The following is a 13,982-nucleotide window of genomic DNA, read 5'->3' as shown; positions in this document are numbered from 1 at the left end:
GCCTTAGCTACCTCCTGTACCACCTTCCCCACAAAATGACTAACATAGAGAAACGTATCTATTTTCGCTACAATCTGACAACTCCTCTCACAACAGCATCCTGCCCCCATCAGTTCTCTAGAGTCTGAGGGCAAAGCCCCTCCTTCCTCCATTCTTTGCCTCCCCTTACTAAACACCTAGGAATTAAGTGCCACACACAGCAGCACCCCATGCCACTTGTGCCACGTGTGCTGCAGGTTGGCTATCCCTGACATCACTATGAAAACAGCATTCTGGATCTACCTTTTCTGCCCTTTTCACTATTTTGTACATCAATATCACATCCTTTCTTATCCATCTCCTTTCTAAACTAAGCAGTCTAAATTGTTCCAGTCACTCTTCACTGATGTCTTCAAATTAGTCACGTATTTTGTTTTCACCTCTATCTGAACCCAACCCCCATTTCTTCTATATCATACTGAAATAAGCAGCATACCATTCTATAATGCTGAGCATAATCCACAAGAAGTAAGAGGGTTAGCAAGAAACTATGGGCTAGAAGCTATCAAGGGTATAAGCACCTACGAGTTGAGTATCTGGCCTGTGGAACACAATCCTGAGTTGGATGTCCAGGCGCCCTGAATGAGGCATGAGGAGAGTTAGGTGTCTTAGAATCAGATACAAATGTGCCAAGATTAAATAACACCAATAGGAATCAGTATTCAGAAAAGTGAATGCTTTAAATCCTATCTCGTTTTTGGAGTTTAGATGCCTCAAACCATGGTAAACTTACCATTCACAGTAATATTATCCTCAAACATGCCAAGCTCCTCCACAAGTCTGCCTTCTAAACTGAAAGCCACCAAGCTGCATTTGCACAACACTTCAGGTGGGCTAATGAGCTTGGGGGTGGGCTAATTTCCACTGTGATTCAGAAATGCTAATTAAGCCACCTGAAGCATGACAGAGATGCAGCTATGTTGTTTCCAATTTAGGAGGATGCTTATGAGAGGCAATAATGCAGTGTGTTCAAGGGTGTCAGTCTGCCATGTAGAAATTAAATGAAGTGCCACCATCCACTCAGGAGTCAGACTAGCATCCTCTCCAAAGGTAGAAATCTCAATTCATTCTTCAAAAGGACTGAGAAGGGCTCACTTTTGTGCTGTGCATCAACAGGAGGAAGGGATTGTCTTCATCTTTTATATAAATATTAGTGGTTAAAGCTGTGAGGCAGCTGTGAGATGGAGTTTGAGGGTTCAGTCCTTCCTCCCAGGATGGTGTAAGCATTTTATCCAATGTTTAATATGGAAATAGGAATTAAACTCTATTAGGATCCCATGCCATACGCATGTAAGTGTTCTAACTATTAGGCCTTAAAATGTGGATACCACCATGTTACGCATTTTGAAAGAAAGTGGCCTCTTCTACATTTTGTGACGGGTCCAGTCTTGTCAGAGTATTTGCTGGGTGTGGTCTGAAAATGTCCCTCAAGGGTTTAGGCAGGAAGTACGTAACAGCATGCTCTGTCTTGGGTTCATCTGCTCTAGCAGTAAAGCAGAATTGTAGGACCTGGGAACTTTCAAGTTAAGGAGGGAGCAGCCGAGTAAGGTTGGACTCCTGCAGAATAAGGCAGCCACTGAGCAAGGTGTTCTTCCAGGGCAGAACAAGAGACGAGCTGTCTGTGAGGACCCTCCTAAAAGCCCCTGTGTGGCTGGGTGAGCGGAGCAGGCTCAGGTGCTGGAGGGAGCCCTGGGTTAGAGGAATACCAGAAGCCCGCCCTGGGGCAGGCAGGGCCCAGGGAGGGGCTGCATTGCCAGGTGCTGTGAGGCTGTGCTGGGAAGGGAAACTCTTACAACCTGCAGCCCTGACTGCTTCCTGCTGAGCCAGGGAAGGGGTCTGGGCAGGGATAAGCTCTCTTGCAGGGAAGGAGCCACCGCCTGCTGCACCAAGACCCCTGGAGCTCATGTGAGGGATGCCAGCACCAGGGACTGCCCACAGATCCAGTGCAGGGGCACACACCCCACCAGGGGCTGTGCACACAGGGGTCTCGGTACACACCGTACAAATTATAGACTGTGTAAATAAGTTCTTGATGGTTTATTAGTTGGAGTATCAATGTATTTATGCATTGGTTCCTTATTTATTGTGGGTAATTTGTATACTTTCCCCTAGTGTAATGTGTATCCAAGAAGCATTAACCCTTAAGCCACCATCACCAGGTCATGCACTTTAACATTTGTTCTATTATATTGGTTATATGTTACCTTGTAAATAATTAAATCCTCTAAGTACTTTTGTAATGTTCTGCAAGGTTGTTAGATTGTAAGGGGAGGCTCTCCACTCGGGGACCCTGTAGCAGCTACCCAAGTGAAGGCTCAGGTAGTGTCGTGCCCAGGGTTACACCCATTATCTCTACTGACTTTCTCTACTTTAAAAATAATCTCTTGCTTGCCTGATTCTGGCACAACTATGCCCTTTAGCAAGCTCTTCTGTACTGTTCTTTCTGGTCCTCAACTTGAACCCTTTTTTTTGCATAGCCATCAGGATAAGATGGCTTTCTTATAAGATTTTTTTTGTGACACCTTCTCCCTAAAAAGCAGACCTTTATGATAACTTAATCATATTATCATAAGTGCAATAACTGCAATATGAAGCATTAATATTTCTCTATTTTCAGGCAGCAACAGGATCTTTAAATCTCATTACCCGGTGACCAACAAAGCCTAGAAGGGATGCACTAATTCCAATTTTAACATAAACTGGACAGAACTCGTGTTCAGTTAAAATACAAAAATGAAAAGCAAAGATGAAGACAAATGACATGAGATATATCAGTTTTTGCTGAAAGAGTTCAAAGCCTAGCAATTGAATATAATTATAAGAATTTAAATAGTCATAAAACATCTAGCTCTGTAAGTCCTTAGTACATAGAACTCCAGTGAAATAGTTGGCAACAACATCAGTAGAGAGCAAGGTTTCTAGACCCGATCCCAGTACAGATGCAAATAAATGTCATGGAGAGAGAGATCTTCAGCTGGCTTATGCTGGCAGAGGTGCAGTGAAGTCAATGGAGTTATGCTGCTGTGTACCATCTGAATATCTGGCTCAAGTTGCTATGGCGTGATTGACTATGAGTGATTGAGTATGAGAGTTTCAGTGAAGACCTTGTCATGCATGGACAGACTGTATATGAGCTACTTCTAATTACCCTTAAAGGTATGTGCTGCAATTGCATTTATGTCAGTCTGGTATCTGTATACCTGAACAATTCCAAATGCTTTCCAAAAGCATGGGTTTGAGAACAAGTATAAATCTGAGCCAGTTATTTGTCACATTCCTTGGCCTTGTAGTTTTGTTGCTTCATATGCTAGGGCTTAGTGTGCTGAGAATCTACTCTCAGCAACTGTGAATGTCCCTATTTGACTGCCAAATCAGGAGAGATCCAAAATCAGCATGTACACTTATGATCCTGACTCACCTACTAAAGTCAGTTCCTGAGAATTTTCTCTTAACAAAAGGGGTAACACCATTAACATTACCATGGACAAGCAACACTACATGATTGTTGTGCAGTTTCTTTTGGAAAAACATGCCTCAAGTGCAATAATTGAATACTTAGTTTTTGTTGGACCTAAATCTTGTTCCGTTCAGACACAAATAGTGACCATGACACAAGGGTGCACAGCCCATGCAGTGGAGTTATAGAAAAGGAGACATGCAGAGCCTATATACAATTATGGGCATGTCTACAGGGCACAAGGCAGTGCCATACAGATACCTGAGTTATCTCCAAGCATGCTAGCTTCCAAACTGGAAGTAGTAAAGATATATTCTATTGAGAAGCAGATATCGGATGCAGTGGTATGTGAATGCAGCTGTATCACTAGTCCAGAAGCTAGCACATGCAGACAGCAGTAATTAAAAAGCACTAAGCTCTGAAGGGGTGATGTTGAGTATGAGATAGGGTGCTGAGTGCAGGAGGGGGGAAGGGCAAGAGTCTCATCTGCCCCAGGAACTTATTCCCTGGGTGCTGCTGCCCACCCCAGGTGTTGTTGCTGCAACAAAGAGGGGCTCTTGCTGTTGCCACAGCACAGATTCCCTGAGGACTTGCCATTCTGGTTGCCGCCTCTAAGCTGGTGCCCTGCTTCTACAGCCCTTGTTTAGCTACTGCAAACAGAGCTAGTTCAAGTATTTCTGCATGGTGCTGCATACATGGCCATATAGAGATACGTATTATTTTTCATTAGAGACCTTTGTTGCCAAGAAGTTGCACTAATGTATATGGGGAGTTTGGCAGTTAGGTGGGGCTAGTGGATCCATGGCTATAAAGATCCACTGATCACAATTTCCTGTATTGGCTGCCCATTCATGCATGAGAGTACTGTAGACCTGACTGTAATAAAGCCACATGACAGGATGGCTGATACTTCAGAGCCTATTCAGGAAAATTTCTACCTCTGCCCCTGTGGAACGTCCCCCTACAAAACCTTGAGTGCTTGATATTTGCAGGAGGAGCAATTATTTGTCCTTCAGTCACAGGTTTTTAAATATTCAAAATACGTTTGCCTTTCCCGTGTTCGATGGCTGCATGGTAACAGTAGCAGTGAAGGAGTTAATAGGTGAACTGCTTTATCTTCATTAGCATGAAAACTCTAGAATGATTACTTTCATGTTTTTTGACCAAACAAATAAAATCACTGAAGACTTTCTTTCTTATGTTTTTTTAAATTGCAGATGATTCAGTGCTAGTTTATTTTCCACAGACATCAATCTTTGGTCTGAGAAACCTAACAAATACCTGTCTTTTGTTTTGTTTTTTTTTAATCCCTTTTCTGCTATCTCCTAAATAATCACTTGCTAAAATGTTCACTAGTCTGTATACTTACTTTAGCCAATGCCCAATCATATTGGCTAAAGGCCAGTGGAAAGTTAAATGCTGCTAGCTGCTTTTTGGTTTTTTAATTCCATTGCTTTTATATTGGAAACTTTTGATAGCGTTACTACTCTATCTGTACTTACCTTGCATTTATAATGAGATCTAAGTAAAGTAAGACTATCTGGATACTTGAGGTTGACATCCATAGTACCTCATAGGAGCAGAGCAAGTGCTGAACTAAGGTCTTTACAATTGATTAACAGTTTTCTACTAAGTGAGATGTTTTCATACCTGCCAAACTTTCCATTTGGGTTGACAGTTTCACTTAGATGAGGAGTCTTGGTTCCTAGATGTCTGTTCTAGAAAGCATAAGTACTGTTTTTGGTTGTACTTGATCAGACAATCAAACAAGATCAGACAATGTTTGAATGGTCTCTTGACCATTCTTTTTCTTTTCATGCACTCCAAAGGACAGCTCAAAGACATTGCACAAACTCTCATGGGCAGACTACAAGTGGTCATTTCACTTGTCCTGCCACAACAGTACACATAAGAGGAGTCAAACTGATTATGGACTCATTTACCACACCGTCTGAGGTGTTATACAGCATAAAGAGCTCTGAGCATCCAGACTAGCAAGGACTAAATGTCTCTGATTGTTCCTATCTCTATGAAAAACAGAAAAAACGATACTGCTAGACTAGATGGTGCTTTTTTCCCCTCACAGAAGGGACATGTTCAGTAAAATACAGAAAAGGGGGATGATCATGCCATGTTGCACTGTTATGCAATAGTGCTTATCAACAGGAGGTGAGCTTAGCAGATTAACACACCATCTGATATTCTCATAATAGTTTCAAATGTCATAATATTATCAAAATATTGTCATAACAACTACTGCAATGCAATGCCAAACATCTCTTTCCTGGCTTTTCCAAATATATTCCATGATAAAATGGTTCTCCTGCTTCTAAATGTGGAATGCTTCTGATTTTGGAGAGTCCAGTGACAAAATCAAAGAAGTTATATACAATAATTTTCCAAGTAATAGCTATGGCATAGTTATCAAGAGTTTGTTTCCTGCAAGCAGTTCATACACCAGATCCACCATTTGTTTCTAGGAATATTCAATGGATTGTGGTCCTACTTGTCTTATTTGTTATATTAATTGTTACAAACTCACCCTGCATTTCTTGAGCTTAGAAAAAATATTGGAATATACTTTTTTTAATAAGTCCATCCTTGACAGTGAGATATTTTATTTTCAAGTTTCTTGGATATATAAAATACAGTGATCATCCAAAAATGATTTCTCTGTAATGAAATGACAGGTCAAGCAACCTTTCAAAACGTAAGAGTTTGAAATATCACTTTAAAAAAAAAAGAAAAGTAGCAAATTTATTTCCAACACAGTGCAATCATGTCCCATTTTCTGCTTGTATAAATTTACGCATATTATATGAGTGATAGAAATTAATTCAATTTCTCCTTAACAATAATAGAATTTGGAATTTCCTGTGATTTCTCATATCTTTGTTTTTTATCTTGTTTGTAACAGCAGCTGTCAAAATGTAGTAATTGTGAAAAAATATACTGGAAAAAGGAGGAAGTTGAGATTCTTTGTGAGGCATTTATGATGTATGTGGACTGTAACAATAGTCATGACGTTCTCCAAAAGGAAGTGAGCTATCAGGGTCTGAAAAACATTTAGTTTTCAGTTAAATCCAACACAAAATAAGCGAATGTTTACATTTAAATCTTTTAAATTCTATTTCATCCCATAAAAGAATCTGGAAACCTCTTGCTATGCCCATTTCTAATAAATATGTCCCATAGATAAATTCATGCTTAACATTAAAGGAGACAACCTTAAGTTGAATATACATTGTTATTTTATCTGAGAATTGCTGGATCCTACAGATACTCCTCTTTTAGCACTGTACAAACACATCAGAATTTAGCTAAACCGATTGCTTCTTTTTAATAATAACTATGATTGCAACTAGTGGAACAGACCCCTTTCCAAAGAGCCTCTAGACAGTCTACACACCACTTAAGTCCCACTTTACCTCTCAAAATAGAGTTTAGGTATTTAATTTTCAAGTCCACCAAAATAAAACAGAGTTTTTATTACTTTCAATGGGCTTTACATAGTACTTCAAAGAAGACTGAAGTAGGCAATGTTCTGTATGTTACTCCTCTGTCTGCTCAGCAGTTAATTTTACCCTATATTATTATCTTTTATTATTATTCCAGATTTTAGCAGCATCTTCTCCATGAAAGTTTCCACTAAACAATAATTATATAGCATTGAATTTTAGATGTCTGTAGTTTAAAATTTCTGGCAGATAAAATATACAAACAACATACATTATCTATACATAGTCATATTTTGATTTACCTTTACAAATTGGTGCAACTGAAAAAAAACCAACATAAACTACCACATCCTAATCAGAGACAGCTACATTCGCCTATTCTGTGCTTCAGTGAATCACGTTGTACACAGTGTGCTTCTCATTCTGCAAAATTGACAACTCAGACCTCCCCCACTTTGTTAGTATAATATAATTGCATAGAAGAGCTTAAAATGAAGGTGACTTTTCCATGCTGAATACAAAATATGTAATTTTAAACTCCTCAGCCATTATGCATTGTGTCACTTTGTTCTGTATAACTGTAGAACACAATGGGCTGTATTCATGAAATCTAATGGATTTGGTGTTGTTTTCATAGCCAGGGTTGGGTGTGTATGTTGTTGTTTTTTTTTTTAATGGGCTAAGCAAAATGCAGTCTTCAAAAGATTTCTTTTCTGGATTTAAAATAATTTTCAAAGTTAAAATTGTACAACAATTATTTTAAAATCTAAGGAAAGCTGAGTTGATATACGATAAAGATGGTCAAAACATTTTCATTTCCATTCAGTTTTCTTTTGAAAATGCATACTTGATCAAAATAGCTTGTGAGAAACTGACTTTATGAAAAAAAATATAAATTTGCTTTTTGTTTTGATATGCCAGATTGTTTTGTTTTAATACAGTGAAAATATTATTTTAAACATATGACATTTTTAATAAGTTCATTATGTGAATAATTTAAGAACAGTACGATGTACAATTAAACGTACATTAAATTATAAAATAATCAAAATATGAATGTTTACTTCTCTGGGAATTAAATGATTCAGCACCATAGAAATGATTTGATATGAAAATGAAATGTTTCAATTATCCTGAATTAATTTTCTCCAGAATTTCTTTTAGCAAAAACCTGCCTATTTTAGCTTTTGGGCCTGATTAAGGGTGACTTGAAGGTTTTTTGTTTTGTTTTGTTTGTATTTTTTTTAAATCTGATAATTTTCCACAGGTTCTCATATAGTTTTCCAATGCTCAGCTCTAATCAATGTCACAGATTTTAGTTTTTGTGTACTGAATTGATAATCTTTAGGTAAATTTTACTTGATTTCTGACCACATTTCCCCCTCCAACTCATTTAATATTTCTAAATGTGAGATAATGAAGCTTTAGGTCTTTAAAAGATATTGATCCAAATATTACAGAATCAGAAGTAGCTCAAATCCTATTATTTAAAAATTATACTTCCCCAGCAACTGAGTGAAGCTGCTGTTTGCCCTTCGCCTAGGTGCACCATTCTGTTTACAAGATGTCACATTTTTAATCTATGACCTGCTTGCATGCTATTAAATTTGGTATCCCCTTGCTTTGAACACTGAAAATTATTTACTTCCAAAATAATGATTGACACTGTTACTGTTTGCCTCCCACTTTCTCTCTGCCTCAGAAGGATGTACTTAATCCTAGCACAGGGCTGTCCAACTTCTAAGCAGTTGAGTGATGCACTGGTGCAAGCTGCACACCACTCTCACCATGCTAGCGGGCACCATAAGTAAGTACCTCTCCCCACTGCAGCACACCATGTGGGCACTCTAACCTCCACCCTCAGCACGCCAGCCACAGGGCCCTACGTAGCACTGCACTCACTGCACCACCCTCTGCGGTGGGAGGCAGGAAGTGGAAACTGAAAGAGTGGAGGGGGGGGGACAGTGATGAGGTGGGAGCCACAGATTAACCCCTTGTGGGCTGCCAGTTGGATAGCCCTAACCTTGCACAACATTCACAGCTGCGCCAGGGCAATCTTTTTCCCTGGCACATTAAAGGTATTAGCACCAGCGCTCATCTGTTACTTATCCCTACCTTTCCACCTACACATGATGGGGTTCTGAGACAATTATCTCTTACCATCCATAGCTACCTACCTTTTACTGTGGCACTCAGAAAGTCTGAGGTCATCGCAAGCCTGTCAGCTCATCTGACTAGTATGATTAACCCTCATCCGTTCTCATGAAACCGTAACTGTTCTTGGCCTCATGGGGTAACTTGTTACCCCACCAGCATGAACAAAATGGAACAAGTGACAACAGTATAAATGTACCAAAAACTATTTGTTAAACATACAGATTGTTTGAAGGAGTATTTATGATGATTTGAATCCAAAATATTATTTAACTAGAACTATGAACAAAATGTAAACTTTTTTAGAGTTTCAAAACATGAATGAACAATTTGCTAAGTCTGCAGTTCACACTTTTTAAGCTAAAAATTACTTCCAAAAACAAGTTAACAAGTTACCCCAATGAATTAACATGGGCATGGGGTAAGTTGTTACCCCATATAGAAAAACACATTCACGCCTTGGGTAACATGTTACCCTGGGTAGTTTTTCATCCACAGAGAGCAAACCGTTTATGTGAGCTGGCTGTTCTTTGCGGATATTGTGCACTGAGGTGCCAGTGACAATGTCCTAAAAAGATTTTTTTTTTTTAGAATTAATTAACTTTAGGATACTGCACAAAATGTATATCTGGGGTAGAAAATTACCCCATGGGAATGTATGAAGGTTAAAACATTCCACTTTCTATAAGCAACAGAAAGATACTGTAAGCATCAAATCAGTCATCTTTGATTTCCCAGCCTAAATGGCCAAGTACCTATTTACAAATCAGTTGACTGGGGCAAGTTTTATTAAAAATCTAGAGTGAGGCTCAAACTAAAGCCTCCAGAGCCCTAATAAACTGCATCAACTGCTCTGCCACCAAATCCTAGTAGGAGATGGGTTGAAAACTGACTTTTAGGATCATTGCACACACTGAATTCCACATTCAGACATTGAGAGAGAGGCATTTGGGAAGGCAGTTTGAGCTTGTGGACACTTGTGGATGCTTTTCAACTGGGTTGATTATGTTTGTTTTAGGTGGGGAGGGAAGAGTGGGGTTAAATGAGGTGGTGCTTAGAAATGTACTATTTTTCTTTATGTAACCAAGTGTGCTTGAAGGCATAATTTGAATTCTGTATTCATATCTTTATTCTTTGCTTTTTTCATTCAAGCATCATACTGTGTATAAATGACAATACCACTTTATACATGTTTGTTTCTCTTTATTGCAAAACTTCAATAAACAAAATATTAAAACACTGCTTGAGGCCCTGAATCACAAATGCATTTAATTTATATTAAAAAGTACCACAAAAGAAAAATTTAAGTACTTCTAAAAATATTCAGATTCTCTCTTGAGAAAGAGCTCCTGAAACCCCTCACATGGTAGGAGATGCATGATTTATGGAGTGGTATTTTTCAAATCTGAAACTCTTTTCCTCGGCACAGTGATTTTTCAGCAAACTATTGAGCCACAGACATTGTTTTTCTAGGTCTACCAGCCCCTTTTTAATGTAACCAAGGTTTTGTGAGAATTTGGCCAGGGCAAGACAAGTATAATTTTTTTCAGTACAATGTTTTCATAAGGTTTAAATCGATTTAGAAGAATTAAAGCAGCATATATCATTGAATGTATATGTACATGCACACTCATTTATATAACATGCATCATGTAAGGAAATGTAAGAAGGCATGGATTTACCCCAGCAGCCCCTAGAGAAGAACTTAGCCTGCCACTCGCTCCTTGACAATGTACGTACAGGGAAACAGATCTTCTAGAAAACATCTTTATGCAATGGAAATGAGACCCTCCTGAAAAAAGGTTGAGGCCATATATAGTGGTTTGTTTTCTACTGAAAGAATTGCCTCTCTCCCAGTACAAACTATGAACGCACAAGTGTTCATTAATTTTTTCTCATGGGATCATGGCATTATTAATAAAGAAGATCTTGCCTGCACAAGTTTCTCAATCAAGAACAAATGTATGAATACATTCCTGCTGCTCTACTTCTGGACCAGGAGGAGTTGAGGACCAGAGAGATGCTCCCTGTGCCTTCCTGAGATGGTCACTCCCCATTTCTCTGCTGCTGCCTACGCTCCCAGAGCTTGGCAGGGGAGAGGAAGAGCAGCTGCCCACTGCTCCCCACCCATTCTCCAGATCCAGGTGCCTGGCTTTAAAGAGGGCAGGGAGCCCTATTAAATAGGCATGAGCCACTGGGGATGTGGAAGCTCTCCTGTTCCCCACACCTCACACCATGTGCCTCCTTAAATGGGCAAGAGTTTCTCCCATTCCCTAGCTGCACATGCCCATTTAAAGAGGTGCCCAGCTCATATAGCTGGGGGTTGGGAGAGATCCCTTATCCCAGGCTGCACATGTTGGTGCCTCCTTAATCCAGCATGTGCAGTGGCAAGGGGGGTGGGGGGAGCCTTTCTCCAGTGCCCAGGGAACTTAAAAAAGCAGGCAGGCATGCAGCTAGGACCCCCAGATGCAAATTCACTTTTTAAAGGCCCAGGATATTGTGAACTTAGTATCAAGGAAAGAGTCCTTGATTTTGGACTCATGGCACCCTGGAGCTTCAAAAAGACACCCCATTTGGGGAATAAGTATGGGGGCATTGCCTTGCTACTCTCTCCACTTCTGGAGATGGGGAGGAGAGGGCAGAGTGGGCCAATGTTCCCTGCACCATTCCCAGACTAAGTTGACCTTGGTTTAGGGAAGGGGGTGGGGGGCGGTCTTTCACCACTGCTCTAATCCCCTCAGGAACTGGGAGGAGTGGAGCAGCCATTGCTCCATAAGCCTTTCCCAGACCGAGATCATAGAACAAGAAATGGATTGTAGTGGTTGCTGTATCTGGAAGCCCAATGGGGCAGGGGGATTTCAATTGCTAAAAAGGCTGAGGTAAGAATATATTTGTTTCCTAAATTCCACATCTTTCCAAGGTCATAGAGCCATGGAGAATGCTCTTCCCTACCCTAAGCTCTTTATCTCAGATCCTTAGGAGCCTCTATGGTGATGTTTCTTTGAGCTGAAAAAATGACTGTTAACATGAAGTTGACCCCTTCCTCTTACAATGGATGGTAAAATCTATAGTCCTTCCATTTGCAATGGGTAGTGAAAGGTTTGATAAGCCCAATGTTTCATTACACAACTGTGGGGTAGTCATTTCTCTTAAAAAAAAAAGTAATTGCCATTTCTCTTTAAAGTAGCAATGTCATCAGTATACTGTAGACATGAGCATTAACATGAAATTAAGATTGGGAAATTTTGTGCTTACTATTGTGAAAAGTTCTTAAAATAGAGATCAGTTACACTGTACAATATTAATTTAAACAGTACTTTAAAATTAGGGAATAACTACAGCATTTGCTTGAGAAATGTAAAATGAAACCAGACGAAAACACTGGAATGCTTCTATGTTATGTATTCCTCTCTCTACATCTTTTGTGGGGCTCAGCTTTATTTTCACTTCTATATAGTTCATGTTAAAGGTGATAAGCTTTCTCATCAGATTAGCTATCGACTAGGAACTGCAATGAGACTGCCAAGCATTTTATATAGATCTATCTTTTGTGGTTACAATTGTTTTTAAGGTTTTCTATTTCATAGAGTAGGAGGCAGACTGCTGATGAACTGTTCACTCTGAGCTGTGCCACCCTTCATGACTTTGTCAACTTCAGGAAAGCAACTATTAAATATGAAACTGGCTGATTGACAAGGCATCTGGCCTCCCAGAAATGACAACAGTTTCCATTTGCCGTAAGTGGGGCACAGCAAAGGCATTGTGCATTGCTTAACAGACCATATGGACTCCCCATTTTTAAATATTATGCCAAGCACGTTTTTATTTTTGTGGCTTTATATAGTTGTAGCATTTGGTCACTTGTATTCCCGCTTCACTCCTGTGTCTAGTGTAATCATCTTTATGTTTGTGTTAATATGCTTCTTTTCTCATGTCAACAGAAACCTTCAGTTGGGCAGGGAAACTGATTGCCTTTTTACATATAAGTATGGCATATGATGCTAATTGTTTTTGCGCCAAATGGAAGGAGACCTACATTATGTATATATACAAAAAAACACAGGACAGATTGAGACCAGTATGAGAAGGGTCATCTTACTACTATTTTGTTTTAAAGTTTAAATATCAATCATGAGGACTCTTAAGCTGAATCCACCTGTCAGTTATATCTAGATAGGACTAGAGGTGATGTAATTATGCACATAGTACTGTATACAACTGGAAGCAATACAGTTCCTAATAGAACAACCACAAACTTCCAGAGTTTGGCCAGGTACAGAAGTTACACTTATTGTGTGGTAAGCAGAAAGCACTCTATAGTCAAAACCCAACAGATGGTCATGGCACAAAGAGTACTGTAAAAATGGTAGATCCAATCTAAGATAACCCTGGATGGATGTGGCATTGTAGCATGAACTGAACTAATGTAGCTGATGTTAACGTAGAGTGTAATAGTAGTGAAATATAACCATGTTAGTCTTGTTCTGTACGCAACTTGAAAACTCCATTTTGTATCCTTCTGCTTGACATAAGTGAACGAACTCTGCATAGCCTTTTGTCAGGCAACACGGAGCTGGCAAGCCAAGCTCGCGGTGTTGGTCACGGTGGTGCGGCCGGGTGGTGGCAAATTGGATACGGACAGGTGGGAGTTTTGGAGTCTGAGCGGCACGGGAAGTGTAATGGTTCCTTAAACAAGATGGAATTTATTTAACTTACGCTTAGATGCGTAGGAAACGATGTCTTCAGTTACAGTGAACAAACAGGTAAACAAACAAAGGGGTCTGTTGGCCCACAGGGTTCTCCAACAAGCCCTTGCTTTCTACATCTGACGAGGTAGGTGCGGCTGCCTGTTGAATAGTCCTAGGGCTGGTCAA

This window comes from Gavialis gangeticus, unplaced genomic scaffold (genome assembly GCF_001723915.1).
Source record: "Gavialis gangeticus isolate Ggan-Ray unplaced genomic scaffold, GavGan_comp1, whole genome shotgun sequence".
NCBI classification, from domain to species: domain Eukaryota; kingdom Metazoa; phylum Chordata; order Crocodylia; family Gavialidae; genus Gavialis; species Gavialis gangeticus.
This window is presented reverse-complemented; position numbering follows the sequence as displayed.